The sequence below is a fragment of the Heptranchias perlo genome, chromosome 25 (assembly GCF_035084215.1).
Source record: "Heptranchias perlo isolate sHepPer1 chromosome 25, sHepPer1.hap1, whole genome shotgun sequence".
Lineage (NCBI taxonomy): Eukaryota > Metazoa > Chordata > Chondrichthyes > Hexanchiformes > Hexanchidae > Heptranchias > Heptranchias perlo.
Window position 1 is genome coordinate 23327437 of NC_090349.1, and position 18475 is coordinate 23345911.

The 18475-nt window shown below is 46.1% G+C and overlaps 1 protein-coding gene and 1 long non-coding RNA gene across 2 annotated transcripts in view; one reads left to right on the forward strand and one right to left on the reverse strand.

Moving 5' to 3' along the window:
• Positions 1-18475, forward strand: part of si:dkeyp-14d3.1 (transmembrane protein 132C) — an 808037-nt gene that overhangs the window by 534630 nt on the left and 254932 nt on the right. The window lies entirely within an intron of this gene.
• LOC137342099 (uncharacterized) overlaps positions 1-18475 on the reverse strand; it is a 38633-nt gene that overhangs the window by 1109 nt on the left and 19049 nt on the right. Inside the window, exon 2 of the long non-coding RNA XR_010967202.1 lies at positions 17023-17098. This is a non-coding gene — a long non-coding RNA (uncharacterized lncRNA). The remainder of the gene's footprint in view (positions 1-17022; positions 17099-18475) is intronic.

An 18475-nucleotide genomic window follows, 5' to 3' on the forward strand; every position in this document is an offset into this window, starting at 1 on the left:
CGACGCCCACATCCCGTGAACGAATAAAAAAAAATAAAAAAAATTAACATGCTGCTCAGTGTTGGGGGAGGAATGCTCTGTAATGAGAATAGAAATGTCGACATTCAAATAGCTGGGCTTGTGGGCGTTGGGCCCAAGCTGGTGCTTTGTTGGGGAGAGGGTCTGTGGCCTCAGTGGTCCTCAACGGGGGCTTTGAGCTAACATGCTGCTCGAGCAGTGGAACTGGGGGTCTAAATGCTCCTCAGCGGGGGGCAAGGGCAGGCTGACTCTGAGTGCTGACATCCAAAGAGCTGGTCAGTGAGAGGGGTCCAAGATGGTGCTTTGTGTGTGGGGAAATCATGAGTGCTCCTCGGTGGGAGCAGCATGTCAACACACTGGGAGGGGAGGAACCGATCAGGCTGTTTCAGATATAGCTGGACGCTGAACGCCACCATATGTTCCTTTACGTGGAGCCTACTGCTGCAACGACAGATCTCCGGTCTACAGCAATTGTCGTACCCTTAACTCAGTGACCCTTCCCTCGCCGAGAGTTGCCTGCTGCTACTCTTGAGGTGTGCTGGGATCCTGAGCACTGTCAGGGGGAAGAGTTTGTGGCAGTGGTCAGAATTTCCTTTTTGGAAATAATGGTTGCTGGCTGAGCCATTTACCGCCCCGGCACTCCTAAAGACAACATACTTTTTAAGGTTCAAGCTTGGGGCAATTTAATGCTGGTGGTGCTGCTGTGAACGAGTCTTGCCACTTTCCTGCCGATAAATTGCCCACAGGGACAAACTGTGTTTTAATTTTCAGCCGGTTTTATACAAAATAAGTTGAGAGACTTGTATCAGAGCTTCTAAACATTACGAATTTTCAAAATACATGCCAATTTGAAATGTCTGGATGGTAGAGAGAGACCAAAGGAACCTGTCACGTAATGTTAGAGGATGTCCCACTTAAATTAACCATTCACATGACATTATGCCACCGACAGGCTCACTAACATTAGAATTTTGAGACCACTTTAGTATAATTATAGGTAGAAAACACTTTATGAAAGACAGATACTTCTGTGGTAATCATGAGGGTTTGAATTTCCCTCTGAGCAGTTCTTGCTGTATTTTGTGTGACTAGTTGTCATTTAATTAGCTGAACTCGCCACTGACAGATTAAAATAGTCACACGTTTAGACCTGACTGCCCATTGAAATCCAAACCGATCAGATAAGTTCTTGCAGGGCTCCAAAAATATTTTCTTTCATGTTACAAAATGGCCACCAGTTTTGCAGATGGCTGGAGTCCTTGCTGGGAGGAAGTGTTGATTAATCTTAACAGTGGCAGAAATCAAATCTGCAGAGTTTAACTCCTGACCTTTGAAATGTGTGAAGTCGTTTGTATACAAGTGTGTAATATGAGGGAAGCAACAAAGCTGTAAATGTCATTGCTGTCAGTCCCATGCTGATCCTAAAGGAAAAGTCAAGTTTCACTACCGCCTGAGCAAATATGTCATAGCAATAGATGTGACGTTGAAGCACTCAGCGAGTGAAATATTCATCGACCCAGGTGCATTTGTTTTAATTTTTGAGCAGCAACCACGGAAATGATGTTAAAATCTGATCCCGTCTGTACTTTTAAAAAAAAAAAGAATTAATTTTTCTTCATGGAAAACAAAATAATCAAATTCTCAGGGTAAAGGATCAAAATAGATGTGTTTATTTTTCAGATAAGTTTATGGTGCTGTTTTATCACAGTTAAAAACTACAGGGCTGATTTTCCTCTCCCCCTAGATGGGGGGGCTAGACAGGTGCAGCACGCCTGAAGGTGGCATCCATGGTATAGGTCTGTCCCCTGGCACTAGAGTTGCCAACTCTGGTTGGACATATTCCTGGATGTGTCATGACATACTGCCTCCAAGGGCCCCACCCCCACCCCCCCACCATTGGTCACCCAACATGTCCATCCTCGTGGTGCACCGCCTTCTAATTGGAAAGTGAACAGACTCTTCGTTACCCGATTCTTGACTGTCAGTCAAGTAGCCTTTCTTCCCAGGTCCGATATTTTTATAACTAATAAACGAAAGTGTTCAAAGAAAATTTGAAAAAAATCTTTTTTTATTGCTGTTATGATTTTTCTCCCAGGTTGCCCGCTGCAGTGTCCTGGAGATTAGTCTTTAATTCCTGGAGACTCCAGGGCAATCCTGGAGAGTTGGCAACCCTACCTGGCAGGCCTTTGCTGTTGAAAAGAAGCAACCAAAGCCTGAAGATCCAGCTTGGGGACAAAGAGAACTAACTTGCCTTCTGTGGTGCTTCTCTTCTGCTTGCTACCAGACTCCCCTCAGACCTCTGATTTGAGAAGGGTCCTGGCATTAAGGCTACTGCCAGCCTTATGGGGTGCCCCTGCGTTTGGGCACCTCGCGGACAAACATAGTGGAAATTTGAGGTGGGAGGGCTGGAAATTCCCCCTCCTGTCTTATTGCTCCGGCAACACACGATCCAGGTTTGCCCACAGAGAAAAGCCTTGGAGATCCCTGGGTAGCATAGTGGAAGCAAAGACCCGATGAGCAAGTCTCCAGCCCCTGCTCCTCTCTGTAACACCCAGGAACTGAGCACTTCCAATATGTTGTGACGAGGAAAGCTGGCCCTTAGAAGTCGCTCTTCATTAATGCTAAGTCATTAATCATTGCTGGTGCAAAGGGTTTTTTTAATCATTTATTTTATGATCATTTTTTACGATCATTTTTTGTTGAAAGATTTACACCCCTCATCAGGTCCTCAAACTGTAACCTTTAATAAATTGCCTAATTACATCAAAATATTACATTTCAAGATTATTAAATGGGAGCCTTTCTGTTGTGGGCAGATGTTCTGCTGCTGTTGAGGTTGTTGGCATTCATGTATGTCTCAACGCTGACACTTATTCAGATTTTAATATAAGGCTTCAAAAAGCAAGAGTCACAAGGCTGGCATCTTAAAATAAATACAGACTATTCCCTGTCACAAGTATTATAATTATGCTTATCGTAACTTTATTACTTACCCTAAGACCTAAAGCCTGCTGAGGTTCTTAATCAGACAGTCCCTGTCCAGATTCAAGTCTGATGTGAGCAGGCACATAAGCACTTTCAACATGGCAGTATGAGAGCAGGTCTATTTAATGTCTAAATAATCACATTCCATGTCTAAAGCTATCTTTAAGTTGTTATCCACACAAGGACCCTGATGTTTTGCATTTAGTCGAGTCCTCATGAACCACTAAGTAGATTGCTGAGAAATGTTCTCCTTAGGCCGGAGATTCTAAAAACGTGAGGTAAAAGCAGCCAATTTGCAAATTTTTTTTTAATCACAAGCTCCGCTTCATGCCCTCCAGCTAACTTTCTCCCCATCTCTCTTGAAGGTGCCACTTATGATTAGGTTTAGTTTTACAGGCACCAGTTTGTTTAATACCTCACCCAAGCAGCCCCGACAATGGCGGCGGGGTGGGGGGGGGGATTTTAACCTCCTATGACAGGCGGGATGGGGGCAGGGGGTTGGATAGGTTAAAATTTCAAAAATCTGAAACCCGACCCCAACCCGCCTCGGACGCGCCCACTGCGGCTTTAACAGAGGCGGGTTGGGGGGTGGGCGAGTAACCTATTCTCAAGAGGCGGGTCAGTAATTTAAAATGTTAACGAGGACGCGTGCCTCAGATTTTAGCAGACTTTTATATTTAACAGCTGCGGCCTGGGTTTCCCTGGACTCGGGAAACCCGGCAGCTGAAGGGAGGTGAGAATGGCCAGATCCAGCTTTTTATAGCACTGCTTGTGGGCCAGTCGGAGCAGGAATGCTTCCCCTCCCCCCCCCATTCTAACCTGCTTCCCTCTCCGTGATCTGCCTCCCTCCCCGAGATCGGCACTTCAGCCTCCCCGCGACCTCCACTTCAGACCACCTCGTGATCTCCCACCCATCCCCGCCCCCTGCGATCTCTCCTTCCCTCCCTCCTCTCCTCTCCCCGGCTGCGGCCTTCTATCACAGGCCTTCCTGCCCGCCAGTCAGCCAGCCAGCCTCGCAATCTGGCTGGCCGCCAGCCTAGAAACGGAGAAACAAATATTCAAATGGGGTCCTGCCGTTAAATTCGGCAGGACCGTAACTTTACCCGCATTTAAAGGCTGTTTCTCAAAGCATTGACCCAGATTTTACACATCAAGCATTAAAACCTCAATAAGAGCTGCCCAATAGCTCAGTGGCAAAGGCAGTGCCCAATATAGAACTGAGTGACTGGGAGATGCTCAGTTCAATCGCTGGTCTGTATCGAGCAATCTGATCTGACCGGGAGCAGCAATAGGGATACTGCAACCAGCTGAACCACCCAGGGTTAGAGAGGGGAATAATCAGCTGGGGTTCCTACTCTTGATTCCTATCCAGTGACTACTACTGGAAAGAGCATATATATGGAAATAGGGTAAGGAGACAGGATCATGCTTGGCTGTGGCTCCCCCCCCACCATTGATTAGTGTGCCAACACTCACTAGTGTCGATATTAACTTGCCAAAATCAGTGTTAAAGGGGTGCTAACGGTTAGACAAAATGGGGTAGGTCGACTTATCACCCTGTTAATGCCATCGATCAGCCCTTGCCACTTTGACAGGGGCCTCCCACCTCTTTCAGGCAGGAGGCCCCTTTTAATATGCAAAGTGGTGAGCCTAGACGTTGGGGTCAATTTTAACGTTTGGGTAGCTGACCAGGCAAAGCGTGCCAGCAACCCACCTGCTCCCACAGCAAAGAGGCCAGAGCCATTTGAGGCCTGGGGTTCACCGAAATAGAACCGGAGAGCTGCGGGTCACTAAACCGCTAAACGGATATCTTGATGCAGCAGTTAGGCCGCCCAGCTGACAGCAGGGTAAATTGATGGGGAGTCACGATCTGGAGGGGGCGAGATGGAGAGCCCGGGGTGGCAGTGGCCCACATTATTTTTGTGGAGACCAGGTGGGAGGCCCCTTTTAATATGCAAAGTGGTCCTATGACATACACAGGACCCTGATTGCCATTTCAGGATAGAACTGTGCGCTGCCCAGGGACAGTTTCACTGTCGACAGAGCTGAAGAGGCCTTGAAAAAGTAAGTTTTAAATCCATCTTTGTGGGGCCTCAGGAGCAGGAGTGCTCCTCTGGTCTCCACAAAAAAAATGTGGGCCACTGCCACCCCGGGCTCTCCATCTCGCCCCTCCAGATTGTGACTCCCCATCAATTTACCCTGCTGTCAGCTGGGCGGCCTAACTGCTGCATCAAGATATCCGTTTAGCGGTTTAGTGACCCGCAGCTCTCCGGTTCTATTTAAATGAACCCCAGGCCTCAAAATGGCTCTGGCCTCTTTGCTGTGGGAGCAGGTGGGCTGCTGGCATGCTTTGCCTGGTCAGCTACCCAAACGTTAAAATTGACCCCAACGTCTCGGCTCACACCTGATATTCAATTCGGAGAGGGGTGAAAGTCCAATAACTAAAAAAGATTTGCTGCTTGAACCCAGAGATTATGTTCAGTGAATTGGGTGTTACTGGGTATCTTGGAATTTTCTGTGTGTTGAAAAATCTGGAAAGATTAAGCCCTCACTCATCTTGGCACTTTAAATTACAGATAGCTGCGTTGTGTGAGTAATGACACATCTTGAAAAGTGTCTGAGCTTTTCCGGCTTTGGTACACAGTCATTTCTCTTCCTCAAAAGCAAAATATTGCGGATGCTGGAAATCTGAACTAAAATCAGAAAATGCTGGAAATACACAGCAAGTCAGGCAGCATCCGTGGAGAGAGAAAGGTCGATTACCTTTCGTCAGAACTGGAAGAGGTGAAAGATTTTCAACAGTTTGTAAACAAGCACAGAGCCAGGAAAAGTGGGGGGTGGGAGGAAGGGGAGGGGAGGAAAGAACAAAAGGGGTCTGTGAGAGGGTGGAGGGCAGAAGTGATTAAATGTTTAAAGGGATGATGGTGCAAGGCAAGGAGGGTGGTAATGGGACAAGTAAAGAAACAAAAGATGGGTCTAGAGGAGCTATAAATGGCAACATCAGAACCATTACCAGCACTTGCTGTCTGAGAAAATGGGAGCAGTGGTTATGATAGGAAGTTATTGAAATCAGTGTTGAGTCCGGAGGGTTGTAAAGTGCCTAATCGGAAGATGAGGTGCTGTTCCTCGAGCTTCCGTTGAACTTCATTGGAACAGTGTAAGACACAGAGGACAGAGGTCAGAGTGGGAGTGGGACAGGGAATTAAAATGGCAAGCGACCGGCAGGTCAGGGTCACACTTGTGGACTGAGCGGTGGTGTTTAGCAAAGCGATCACCCAATCTGCGTTTGGTCTCCCCATTCTAGAGGAGAACGCATTGTGTGCAGCGAATTCAGGATATTAAGTCGAAAGAAGTACAAGCAAATCACCGTTTCACCTGGAAGGAGTGTTTGGGGCCCTGGACGGTGGGAAGGGAGAAGGTGAAAGGGCAGGTGTTGCATCTCCTGCGCTCACATGGGAAGGTGCCGTGGGGAGGAGAGTGGGTGTTGGGGGTGATGGAAGAGTGGACCAGGGTGTCGCAGAGGGAGCGGTCCCTTTGGAATCCTAAAAGAGGAGGGGAGGGGAAGATGTGTTTGATGGTGACATCACGCTGGAAATGGCGGAGGATTATCCGTTGAATGTGAAGGCTGGTGGGATGGAAGTGAGGACAAGGGAGTCCCTATTGTGGTTCCGGGAGGGAGGGGAAGGAGTGAGGGCAGAAGTGAGGGAAATAGGACGGACACAGTCGAGGGCCCTGTCAACTACAGTGGAGGGGAATCCTCATTTGAGGGAAAAGGAAGACATATCGGAAGCACTGGTCTGGAAGGTGGCATCGTCAGAACAGATGCGACGGAGACGGAGAAACTGGGAGAATAGAATAGGGTTCTTACTAGAAGTGGGGTGGGAGGAAGTGTAATCAAGGTAGCTGTGGGAGTCAGTGGGCTTATAGTAGATATTGGTTGGCAACCTATCCCCAGAAATGGTGATAGAGAAGTTGAGGAAGGGAAGAGTCGGAGATGGACCATGTGGAGGCGAGGGAAGGGTGGAAATTGGAAGCAAAATTGATGAAATTTTCCAGTTTGGGGCAAGAGCAGGAAACGGCACCAATACAGACGTCAATGTACTGGGAGAAGAGGTTAGAGAGGGGACCTGAGTTGGACTGGAACAAGGAATGTTCCACATATCCCACGAAAAGGCAGGCATCGCTGGGACCCATACGGGTTCCCATAACGACACCTTTTATTTGGAGGAAGTGAGTGGAGTCAAAGGAGAAGTTGTTCAACATAAGAACAAGTTCAGTCAGGCGTAGGAGGGTGGTGGTGGATGGGGACTGGTTGGGCCTCTGATCAAGGAAGAAGCGGAGGACCCGCAGGCTGTCCTGGTGGGAGTGGAGGTGTAGAGGGACTGGACGTCCACGGCAGAAGGAGTCGGTTGGCACCGGGAAACTGGAAACCGTTAAAGTGACGGAGGGCATCAGAAGAATCATGGATGTAGGTCGGAAGAGACTGGACAAGGGGAGAAAAAATAGAGTCGAGAAAGGAAGAAATAAATTCCGTGGGGCAAGAACAGGCTGAAATGATGGGTCTACCAGGGGAATCCTGTTTGTGGATCTTAGGAAGGAGGTAGAAGCGGGCTTTGCGGGGTTGGGGGACTATGAGGTTGGAGGCCGTGGGGGCGGGAAGATCTCTAGAGGAGATTTTTAAAAATTTTTTTATTATTCGTTCACGGGATGTGAGCGTCGCTGGCAAGGCCGGCATTTATTGCCCATCCCTAATTGCCCTTGAGAAGGTGGTGGTGAGCCGCCTTCTTGAACCGCTGCAGTCCGTGTGGTGACGGTTCTCCCACAGTGCTGTTAGGAAGGGAGTTCCAGGATTTTGACCCAGCGACGATGAAGGAACGGCGATATATTTCCAAGTCGGGATGGTGTGTGACTTTGAGGGGAATGTGCAGGTGGTGTTGTTCCCATGCGCCTGCTGCCCTTGTCCTTCTAGGTGGTAGAGGTCGCGGGTTTGGGAGGTGCTGTCGAAGAAGCCTTGGCGAGTTGCTGCAGTGCATCCTGTGGATGGTGCACACTGCAGCCACAGTGCGCCGGTGGTGAAGGGAGTGAATGTTTAGGGTGGTGGATGGGGTGCCAATCAAGCGGGCTGCTTTATCTTGGATGGTGTCGAGCTTCTTGAGTGTTGTTGGAGCTGCACTCATCCAGGCAAGTGGAGAGTATTCCATCACACTCCTGACTTGTGCCTTGTAGATGGTGGAAAGGCTTTGGGGAGTCAGGAGGTGAGTCACTCGCCGCAGAATACCCAGCCTCTGACCTGCTCTCGTAGCCACGGTATTTATATGGCTGGTCCAGTTAAGTTTCTGGTCAATGGTGACCCCCAGGATGTTGATGGTGGGGGATTCGGCGATGGTAATGCCGTTGAATGTCAAGGGGAGGTGGTTAGACTCTCTCTTGTTGGAGATGGTCATTGCCTGGCACTTATCTGGCGCGAATGTTACTTGCCACTTATCAGCCCAAGCCTGGATGTTGTCCAGGTCTTGCTGCATGCAGGCTCGGACTGCTTCATTATCTGAGGGGTTGCGAATGGAACTGAACACTGTGCAGTCATCAGCGAACATCCCCATTTCTGACCTTATGATGGAGGGAAGGTCATTGATGAAGCAACTGAAGATGGTTGGGCCTAGGACACTGCCCTGAGGAACTCCTGCAGCAATGCCCTGGGGCTGAGATGATTGGCCTCCAACAACCACTACCATCTTCCTTTGTGCGAGGTATGACTCCAGCCACTGGAGAGTTTTCCCCCTGATTCCCATTGACTTCAATTTTACTAGGACTCCTTGGTGCCACACTCGGTCAAATGCTGCCTTGATGTCAAGGGCAGTCACTCTCACCTCACCTCTGGAATTCAGCTGTTTTGTCCATGTTTGGACCAAGGCTGTAATGAGGTCTGGAGCCGAGTGGTCCTGGCGGAACCCAAACTGAGCATCGGTGAGCAGGTTATTGGTGAGTAAGTGCCGCTTGATAGCACTGTCGACGACACTTTCCATCACTTTGCTGATGATTGAGAGTAGACTGATGGGGCGGTAATTGGCCGGATTGGATTTGTCCTGCTTTTTGTGGACAGGACATACCTGGGCAATTTTCCACATTGTCGGGTGGATGCCAGTGTTGTAGCTGTACTGGAACAGCTTGGCTAGAGGCGCAGCTAGTTCTGGAGCACAAGTCTTCAGCACTACAGCTGGGATGTTGTCGGGGCCCATAGCCTTTGCTGTATCCAGTGCACTCAGCCGTTTCTTGATATCACGTGGAGTGAATTGAATTGGCCGAAGACTGGCTTCCGTGATGGTGGGGCTATCGGGAGGAGGCTGAGATGGATTATCCACTCGGCACTTCTGGCTGAAGATGGTTGCAAACGCTTCAGCCTTGTCTTTTGCACTCACGTGCTGGACTCCGCCATCATTGGGAATGGGGATGTTTGCAGAGCCTCCTCCTCCCGTTAGTTGTTTAATTGTCCACCACCATTCACGACTGGATGTGGCAGGAATGCAGAGCTTTGATCTGATCCGTTGGTTGTGGAATCGCTTCGCTCTGTCTGTAGCATGTTGCTGCCGCTGTTTAGCATGCATGTCGTCCTGAGTTGTAGCTTCACCAGGTTGGCACCTCATTTTTAGGTACGCCTGGTGCTGCTCCTGGCATGCTCTTCTACACTCCTCATTGAACCAGGGTTGATCCCCTGGCTTGTTGGTAATGGTAGAGTGAGGAATATGCCGGGCCATGAGGTTACAGATTGTGCTGGAATACAATTCTGCTGCTGCTGATGGCCCACAGCGCCTCATGGATGCCCAGTTTTGAGCTGCTAGATCTGTTCTGAATCTATCCCATTTAGCACGGTGGTAGTGCCACACAACACGTTGGATGGTGTCCTCAGTGCGAAGACGGGATTTCATCTCCACGAGGACTGTGCGGTGGTCACTCCTACCAATACTGTCATGGACAGATGCATTTGCGACAGGTAGATTGGTGAGGACGAGGTCAAGTAAGTTTTTCCCTCGTGTTGGTTCGCTCACCACCTGCCGCAGGCCCAGTCCAGCAGCTATGTCCTTCAGGACTCGGCCAGCTCGGTCAGTAGTGGTGCTACCGAGCCACTCTTGGTGATGGACATTGAAGTCCCCCACCCAGAGTACATTTTGTGTCCTTGCTACCCTCAGTGCTTCCTCCACGTGGTGCTCAACATGGAGGAGGACTGATTCATCAGCTGAGGGAGGACGGTAGGTGGTAATCAGCAGGAGGTTTCCTTGCCCATGTTTGACCTGATGCCATGAGATTTCATGGGGTCCAGAGTCAATGTTGAGGACTCCCAGGGCCACTCCCTCCTGACTGTATATCACTGTACCGCCACCTCTGGTGGGTCTGTCCTGCCGGTGGGACAGGACATACCCAGGGATGGTGATGGAAGAGCCTGGGACGTTGGCTGAAAGATAGGATTCTGTGAGTATGGCTATGTCAGGCTGTTGCTTGACTAGTCTGTGGGACAGCTCTCCCAATTTTGGCACAAGTCCCCAGATGTTAGTAAGGAGGACCTTGCAGGGTCGACTGGGCTTGGTGTTTTGCCGTTGTCGTGTCCGGTGCCGAGTGGTCCGATGCCGGGTGGTCCGTCCGGTTTTATTCTTATTATGACTTTTCGTCGCGAGATTTTACAACTGAGTGGCTTGCTAGGCCATTTCAGAGGGCAATTAAGAATCAACCACATTGCTGTGGGTCTGGAGTCACATATAGGCCAGACCAGGTAAGGGCGGCAGGCTTCCTTCCCTAAAGGACATTAGTGAACCAGATGGGTTTTTACGACAATCCGGTAGTTTCATGGCCATCATTACTGATACTAGTATTTTAATTCCAGATTTTTATTTAATTAATTGAATTAAATTAATTAATTGAATTTAAATTCGCCAGCTGCCGTGGCGGGATTTGAACTCATGACTCTGAATTTTCGTCCAGGTCTCTGGATTGCTAGCCCAGTAACATAACCACTATGCTACCGTCCCCTGAGATGAGGTCAGTGATGGTCTGGGAAAGTATGGCTTGGTGTTCGGCAGTGGGGTCATGGTTCAGGGGGCGGTAGGAGGAGGTGTCGGTGAGTTGGTGTTCAGCCTCCGCAAGGTAGAGGTCTGTTCGTCAAACAACAACACTGCCCTTATCAGCAATGACAATGTCAGGGTTGGACCTGAGAGAATGGAGTGCTACAAGTTCAGAGGGAGGTGGGTTGGAGTGAGTGAGGGGAGCAGAGAAATTGAAACGGCCGATGTCACACCGGCAGTTCCCAATGTAAAGATCAAGAGAGGGTAAGAGGCCAGAGGGAGGGGTCCAGGTGGAACGAGAATTCTGAAGGTGGGAGAAAGGCCGGGGTGAAGATTCCTGGCCAAAGAAGTGGTCGCGGAGGCGAAGGCGATGGAAGAAGAGCTCAGCATCGTATCGAGCTCAAAATCCATTGAGGTGGGAGCGTAAGGGGATGAAGCTGGGGCCTTTGCTGAGGACTGACTGTTCGGGGTCAGAGAGGGGAAGGTCAGAGGGGATTCTCTTCCTGCTTGATTTTCTTGCTGTTACTATTGTATATGTACCTGATTCAGAACTATGTGATGAACACAACATGCAGGGCACCATCACAAATGTAACTTTAATAATAGACTTCCCAGGGAGTCAGTGGAGGCAAATTCAAATGGGAGCTAAATGGCTTTTTGGTGTAAGAAAGGGTTGAGGGTATAAGAGAGTTTGGTGTGATCATTTTTGAACTGTGGGTCTGGCCAGTTGAATCTCTTTTTCAGTTCTGTATATCACTGTTTGCTGATGTCGTAAAAATGTTTTCTTTTTGACTTTTGACCCTCATCATTCACAATTCTTTGGCAGAGAGAGTAGGCAGGCGGTTTGCTCGCTGGCGACAGTGCAATTTGAGGCATCTTAATTCCCAATCCTGTCTCCGTTTCTATGTGAAAGTGCTCAGGTGCTGCTAGCCACCTAACTAGAATTCCAGGCTGATATACGGAACTCACTCAGTCTTTGGAAATCACAAGCACAAACCTGCAACCTCACTCTCTGTGAACACTTAGTTGGTGCTCCAAGATGTTGTACCGTCCTTTTTATAATTCATAGTTCCTTGTTTCAAAGAGCCAATATTTACACATTCAGAGTTAGTTTGTGTAATAATTAATGATACAATTATTTTAAGCAATTGCACATATCTATACAAATGGAGCCCAATAAATCAAACAATTATAGGCTTTCCACAGATGTTTACATGCTTAGCACTGAGGCCTGCTGTGTGTTGTATTTGGTGTGAAATTAATTTTTGTGAAGCAGCTGGTTGTTACCTGGCAATAATAGCTCCCTCGCAGAGCTGTGAGCCAGATTTAACTGGGAGAATGTTTAAACTTGCTGACGAGATGTCGGTGTTTGCTTTTGCTGTCACAAGAGGGTGCAAATGTCCTCACCTGCGTATTTATTGACCAATTTACTTTCCCTAAATACCGTGTGATTTGTCTCTCCTGTCACTATGTTTATTCCATGCTCTATGTTTATTGCAGGAGCTTTAGTTGGTGCTTTGATTGATGCGTGGATTTTTCCCATCTTAAAATCCTAAACAAGAGTAGAAAATGCACAGCAGTCAGTATCCGATGAAGGATCCCACCCGAAACATTAACCTCAACCTGGCTGAATTTCTTCCAGGAGATCACTAGGGTGGTCGTTGACGGTAGCCCTGTCAACATTGTCGATTTGGACTCGCAGAAAGCTTTTTGACAAGGTGCCGCATTATAGGTACCTTTACAAGACTGTAGAGTGGATTAGGAGGCAGATCCTGGATTGGGTAGGGAATTGGTTGCATTCTTGCAGGCAGAGGATTAATGGAAGTGACTCTGTGTGGAGACCGGTTACTAATGGAGTCCGGCAGGGATCCGTGTCGATCTAGATGAAAGTGTTGTGAGTACTGTCTGGAGGTTCGCAGACAACATGAAAATTTGTGCTAGTGTTAGGACCCTTAATGAGAAAAAAAAGACCACAGCCTGATCTAGATGCAATGGGGCAACGGACCCTCTCTGGCCGATGTCATTTAATGTAGATAAATGCAGTGTCGTGCGCATAGGTGAGGCTGACACCAAACATGTATATCCTGTTGGGTACAGAATTAAAGTCTGTTGAGCTGGAAAGGGACCTAAGAACGATAGTACATGAGTCTCTGAATTGAATGGCCAGTGTTGGAAGGTTAATGTGAAGGCAATTGGAGCACTAATACGTTTAGCAAGGACGATCCAGTATAAAACATAAAGAACCATTGTGCACTTGTACAAGACCCTGGTTAGGCCTCATCTAGTTTTGGTCCCCTCACATGGTGGGTGATATACAGGCCCTGGAAAAGGTTCAAAGGAGGGCTACCAGAATGATCTCTAGTTTAAAAGCCCACAATTATCACAATAGGCTGTGTGTTTATACTCTAGAAAACCGTAGAATTCAGGGTAAGTATTTAAAATGATGAAAGCACTAGACTGTGCCCGTGTGGGCCGACGATTTGAAGATGATAGATTAGGGAAAACAAGCGGTCATTCACAAAGACAGAGTAAGTATAGGACTGGGTTAGATGTCAGGAGGTTTATCTTTATGAGGAGGGTGAGCAATGCATGGAACAAGTGTGGATTTGCTACAATAGTTGATGAGTTGCTTGCTATAGCAAATATTACACAAGGTAGGTGGGCTGTTGGGTACATACCTCATGGACACTATGCAAATCGTTTTGATTGCCTTCAGGGTTGGAGAAGAAATTCCCGGTTTTTTTCCCCCTCCATTGGCCTAGGGTTTATTATATTGTTCTTTGCTTCTCCCAAGAGATTACATGACTACAATTAGGAGCGAACACCGGGGGGCCGTGATGCTTAGTTGCATCATGACTGTTTGGGACAGGCTCAGTGGACCAGCTGGTCTTTTCCTGACCGTATTTTCGTATGATTGTCTGCCTGACCTGCTCTGCATTCCTGCATTTTCTGTTTTTAATGTGGATTATCGACATTCATATTTTTTCTTTTTTATCCTATACATTTCAGCCAAATATCAGAGACAAAAATGAAAATAATTTATCTCCCACACTGGTAGAAATGCCTTCAGAAATATACTGACTCAAGTCTCTTGTCATTGTTGTAACATTGTAAACAACTCACCATTGGTTGTCCATCCATTCAGCTTGGACCCAAAGGAACGTAAGAAAAGATTTGATGACTAAAAACATTTGTTTGATGATGTGAAGTTTATGAGCCATGCTTTGTCTTTTCAAGCCTTTGTTTGGCAGCCTTGATTTTACATGACGTATTTCCACTGTGATATCACAGGAAACAGATGTCTGTTTTCTTTCTCTGTGATCCTGCTGTATTTCAGTCTCTGATCTTGTCTGAGGTCTCGTTCTGTATCTTGTTTTATGAACACCAAGAGAACTATTTTGAGGGGTTTTCAACAGGAGATGACTCCATGCCAGGCAGTTCTGAAGGTCACCAGTCATATGTATGGTACTTGCATATTATTAACTGAACACTAGATGGCTCCTTGACGGCAGTAGGGACATTGTAGCAATTAAACTCCAGTGTCTTGTCTTATATTACTTTGTTATTCTTTGACGGAATATTCTAGGGGTTCTAGAAGTAAAAGCAACTAGTTATTAACAACAACAACAACAACAACAACAACGTGCATTTATATTGCGCCTTTAATGTAGTAAAATGTTCCAAGGCACTTCAAGGGAGCGTTATCAAACAAAATTTGACACTGAGCCACATAAGGAGATATTAGCACAGGTGAGAGGTGGAGAGTTTATGGAGGGAATTCCAGAGATTAGGGCCTAGGCAGCTGAAGGCACAGCCATCAATAGTGGAACGATTAAAATCGGCGCTGCGCAAGAGACCAGAATCGGAGGAGCGTAGAGATCTCAGAGGGGTGTAGGGCTGGAGGAGGTCACAGATATAGGAAGCGGCGAGGCCATGGAGGGATTTGAAAATTTTGAGAAGGATGAGAATTTTAAAATCGAGGCATTGCCGGACCAGGAGCCACTGTTGATCAGCGAGCTCAAGGATGATGGGTGAATGGGACTTGGTACGGGTCAGGATATGGGCAGCAGGCTTTATTCGGACATAACAATAACAATGAGGATATCGGACAGCATATTGTTAAAAAGATTGAATATCATTGAATATTTTTTATCATGTCAGCATTAGTTGGAAAAATCAGAGAGTATCAAATGGGGTTGAGCTGGAGTGAGTATGTAGAAAGACTTAATGAACTTACAATAAATGCAAAAAAGATAGCAATTTTGCTTACTATCTGCGGACCTGCAACATATACATTGATTAAGAATCTGATTCCTCTTGCCCGGCCTAAAGACAAAACGTATAAAGAGTTGGTCCAAGTGGTCAAAGAACATCTGAGCCCAAAGCCACTCGTTGTTGCAGAACGGTCCAAGTTTAACCAGAGGAGGCGAAGGGATGATGAAAATGTTTCTCAGTTTATGTCAGAACTGAGGAAAATGTCCGAAAGATGTGACTTTGGTGGGTTTCTTGACAATGCAATTAGAGATGCTTTGTCTGCAGTTTGAAGGAACCGTCGATACAGAGGGAAGTGTTGGACTCAAGTCTGCAAGAGCTCACAAAGTCGTATTTGGGATGGAGACTGGTGCCAGGCATGTTAGCGAGTTACATGCAACAGTGGTCCAACGGCTTCAGAGTGAACAGAGATGCTTAACCATGTTAGAGGTGTGGTAAAAGAAACCATTATCCAGAAGGTTAAATTTCATAACTGCATGGAATCAGGATATTTAGCTAAGTGTTGCTGGGAGCCAGTAGGTGCTGCTAGACTGAAGACAGGAAGAAGAAAAGAAAGCCCCAAGTTATATCGTAGTCATGAGAGGAATCAACAGAAGACAAGACAAAAGTCCAGTGCTCATCATATCAGTTCTGACGAGGAACCTGAGGAAGAAACTGCACCATAAAGTAAGATGGATAAAGAAGACACGTGCTTTCCTGTATGTTCCAGAACAGGAAAGGGGCAATGTGAAATGATGGCCCCTGTCTGGATAGAAAGTATTAAATGTACATTTGAATTGGGCACTGGGGCTGTGATAACTATTATGTCATCAAAAGTATATGAGGAAAAGTTTTGGAAAACTGCCTTACAAAAAAATGCCATTGTACTTAAATGTTACCCTGGACACCCAGTGCGATATATTGGGAAAATAACTCAAAAACCCAGGGAAGAGTAGAAGTCCTTATTCAGTTCAAAACTTGGTATAGCAAAGGGTATCCAGGCACAGTTTAATATGAAGGAGGGGGCACGGCCAAAATTTCTTTAAGCCAGAGCTCTAAAGAAGAACATATCAGATCATATCAGAATATATTAGATCATATGGCGTGTGAGGGAATAATTGAGAAAATTGACCACAGCACCTCGGCAAGCCTGATCTTGCCTGTGTAAATCTTGAATAGAATGGTTCGGAGACTGTTTCTGAAAGTAAAAACACCAAGACCAGCATCAAAGAAAGCTCTGGTGACAGTGTGGAATGCGGCTTCAAAAAAGGACGGTGGAAATTGCTCATCCAAAGGGCATGAGATGGTGAATTTCTCCTTGTTTTCCAGTTCATACCATCCAGTATCCAGTAATCAGATGGTTTGCCAGAAATGAACAATGTTGTTCTTGACTAGATTAAAAAGACCAAACTAATGACAAGACCTTTGGGCCCCTCACAAAAGCCCAGACTTTATGCCATCCTATGCAGAGTTTGAAAGGCAGTCACAAAGAGAAAGAGAAGGAGTTCTTGATGATCCTGAAATATAAAAAACACAGGAACTATTCAGAAGAGTGAGAAGCATCCTGAACAAGCTCATACATATTCTTTGACGGAGTATTCTAGAGGGTCTGGAAATACAAGCAGCTAGGTGTTACCACACCAACTTGGGTGATTATTTGGAAATAGCAATTAGTAACTGGACATTTGTCATGTGTTCAATAGGGAATGAAGCTTACCAGACAGAAGCTGCATCCACTGGGAATTCCTGCAGGGAAGTATGAGTCTTGCAAATTCCAGTTTCCCTGCTGACGTCTTTAGAAATAAAGGGACAAATTATCATTAATTTAAAGCTTATCCAGAAATTGTAAATAAATTAAAAGTAATGTGCAGAAAATGATTTTGCAGATTTTTAAAACATTTTCATAGTATAAGATTTTCACCAATGACGATGAACTGAAATTCCAGGCACAACAGATTCAGGTTAGTTAACAGAGATTTCTACTTGTTACTTTCTTTCCAGTGTGTAAAGTAAATTGCCATATAATTATTGGGGGACATCTGCCTCCAGCATCCCTATGTGGTCAGCTGATCCATCCTGTAGGAAATACATTGGTTGCAGGTCGCTGGGGGGCACCTGAAATCAAAGGTTAGGTCACTTTCTATTAGTACAACTCTCACTGGAAGCTCAAAACTAATGAGGAGAAAGATATAAGTACAGTAAATGGAAATAAAAGCGATGCAACAGTTCAAGACTTTGCTAAAAAAAAAACGTCCAGGGACTAAACACAGCCTTTTTTGCAGCCAAAGACTGCATGAAACATCAATGCACTAAATCCTTCCTGGTAAAATACATAGGGATAACATACACTCTAACATGTGTTAGAGATGGTAGCAGATCAAAGGGTTGAGAAGCTTGAGTGATTTATTCATATCATTCAAAACCTTTGATGTTTTACTGTCTTGGAACATGGTCTATATTGTTATTCTAATAGGTAGAAATCTAATGGTTTCTTACCCTTTTCCCAGTCTGGTATACTGTTTACTATTCTCACTTTGATGTTTGCTAGGGCTGTGACCAGTTTGCTCATGCTCATGGAGCACATAATTTGGCTCGAAGTGATTTGGAGATTATTTTACTGGCTGATGCAGCAAATACCATAGCTTCTAGATATTATACAATATCTTTCCCAGTTGATCCCACACATTTACAACTCTAACTGGTATGGCAATAAGTACCCTTGGTAAACTAATTAATGGATAGAAATAGAACCAAAGAATCAAAGAAATAAACAAGAAAGCAATGAATGAAATTGGGAGTATAAACAGACGTAGACCAGGTACGGGGTGTTATTGAAATGAAACGGGTAGTTTTCTCACTTGTTTGATAATGGCCATTCTCTTGCTTTCTCTTTGTCTTTTGTCCTTGGGCACTTTGCAATGAGTCATTAGTCACAGGTTTTCCTGTACGGTAACTGATCTAGAAGTACTGCTCAGTATCATTATATGAAAAATTAAAATACATTAAATATAAATGGCAGTGACTGAGCCAGTGTCGATTAGTAGCAATAAGTGGCACAAAATCATGCTGAATGATGATGTAAATTGTAATAAAGCAATGCTCACTTTTTAACTTATATATTTATGGCTATTTTATGTGTCTAAAGAATACTTTCACCGCCCAGGACAGAG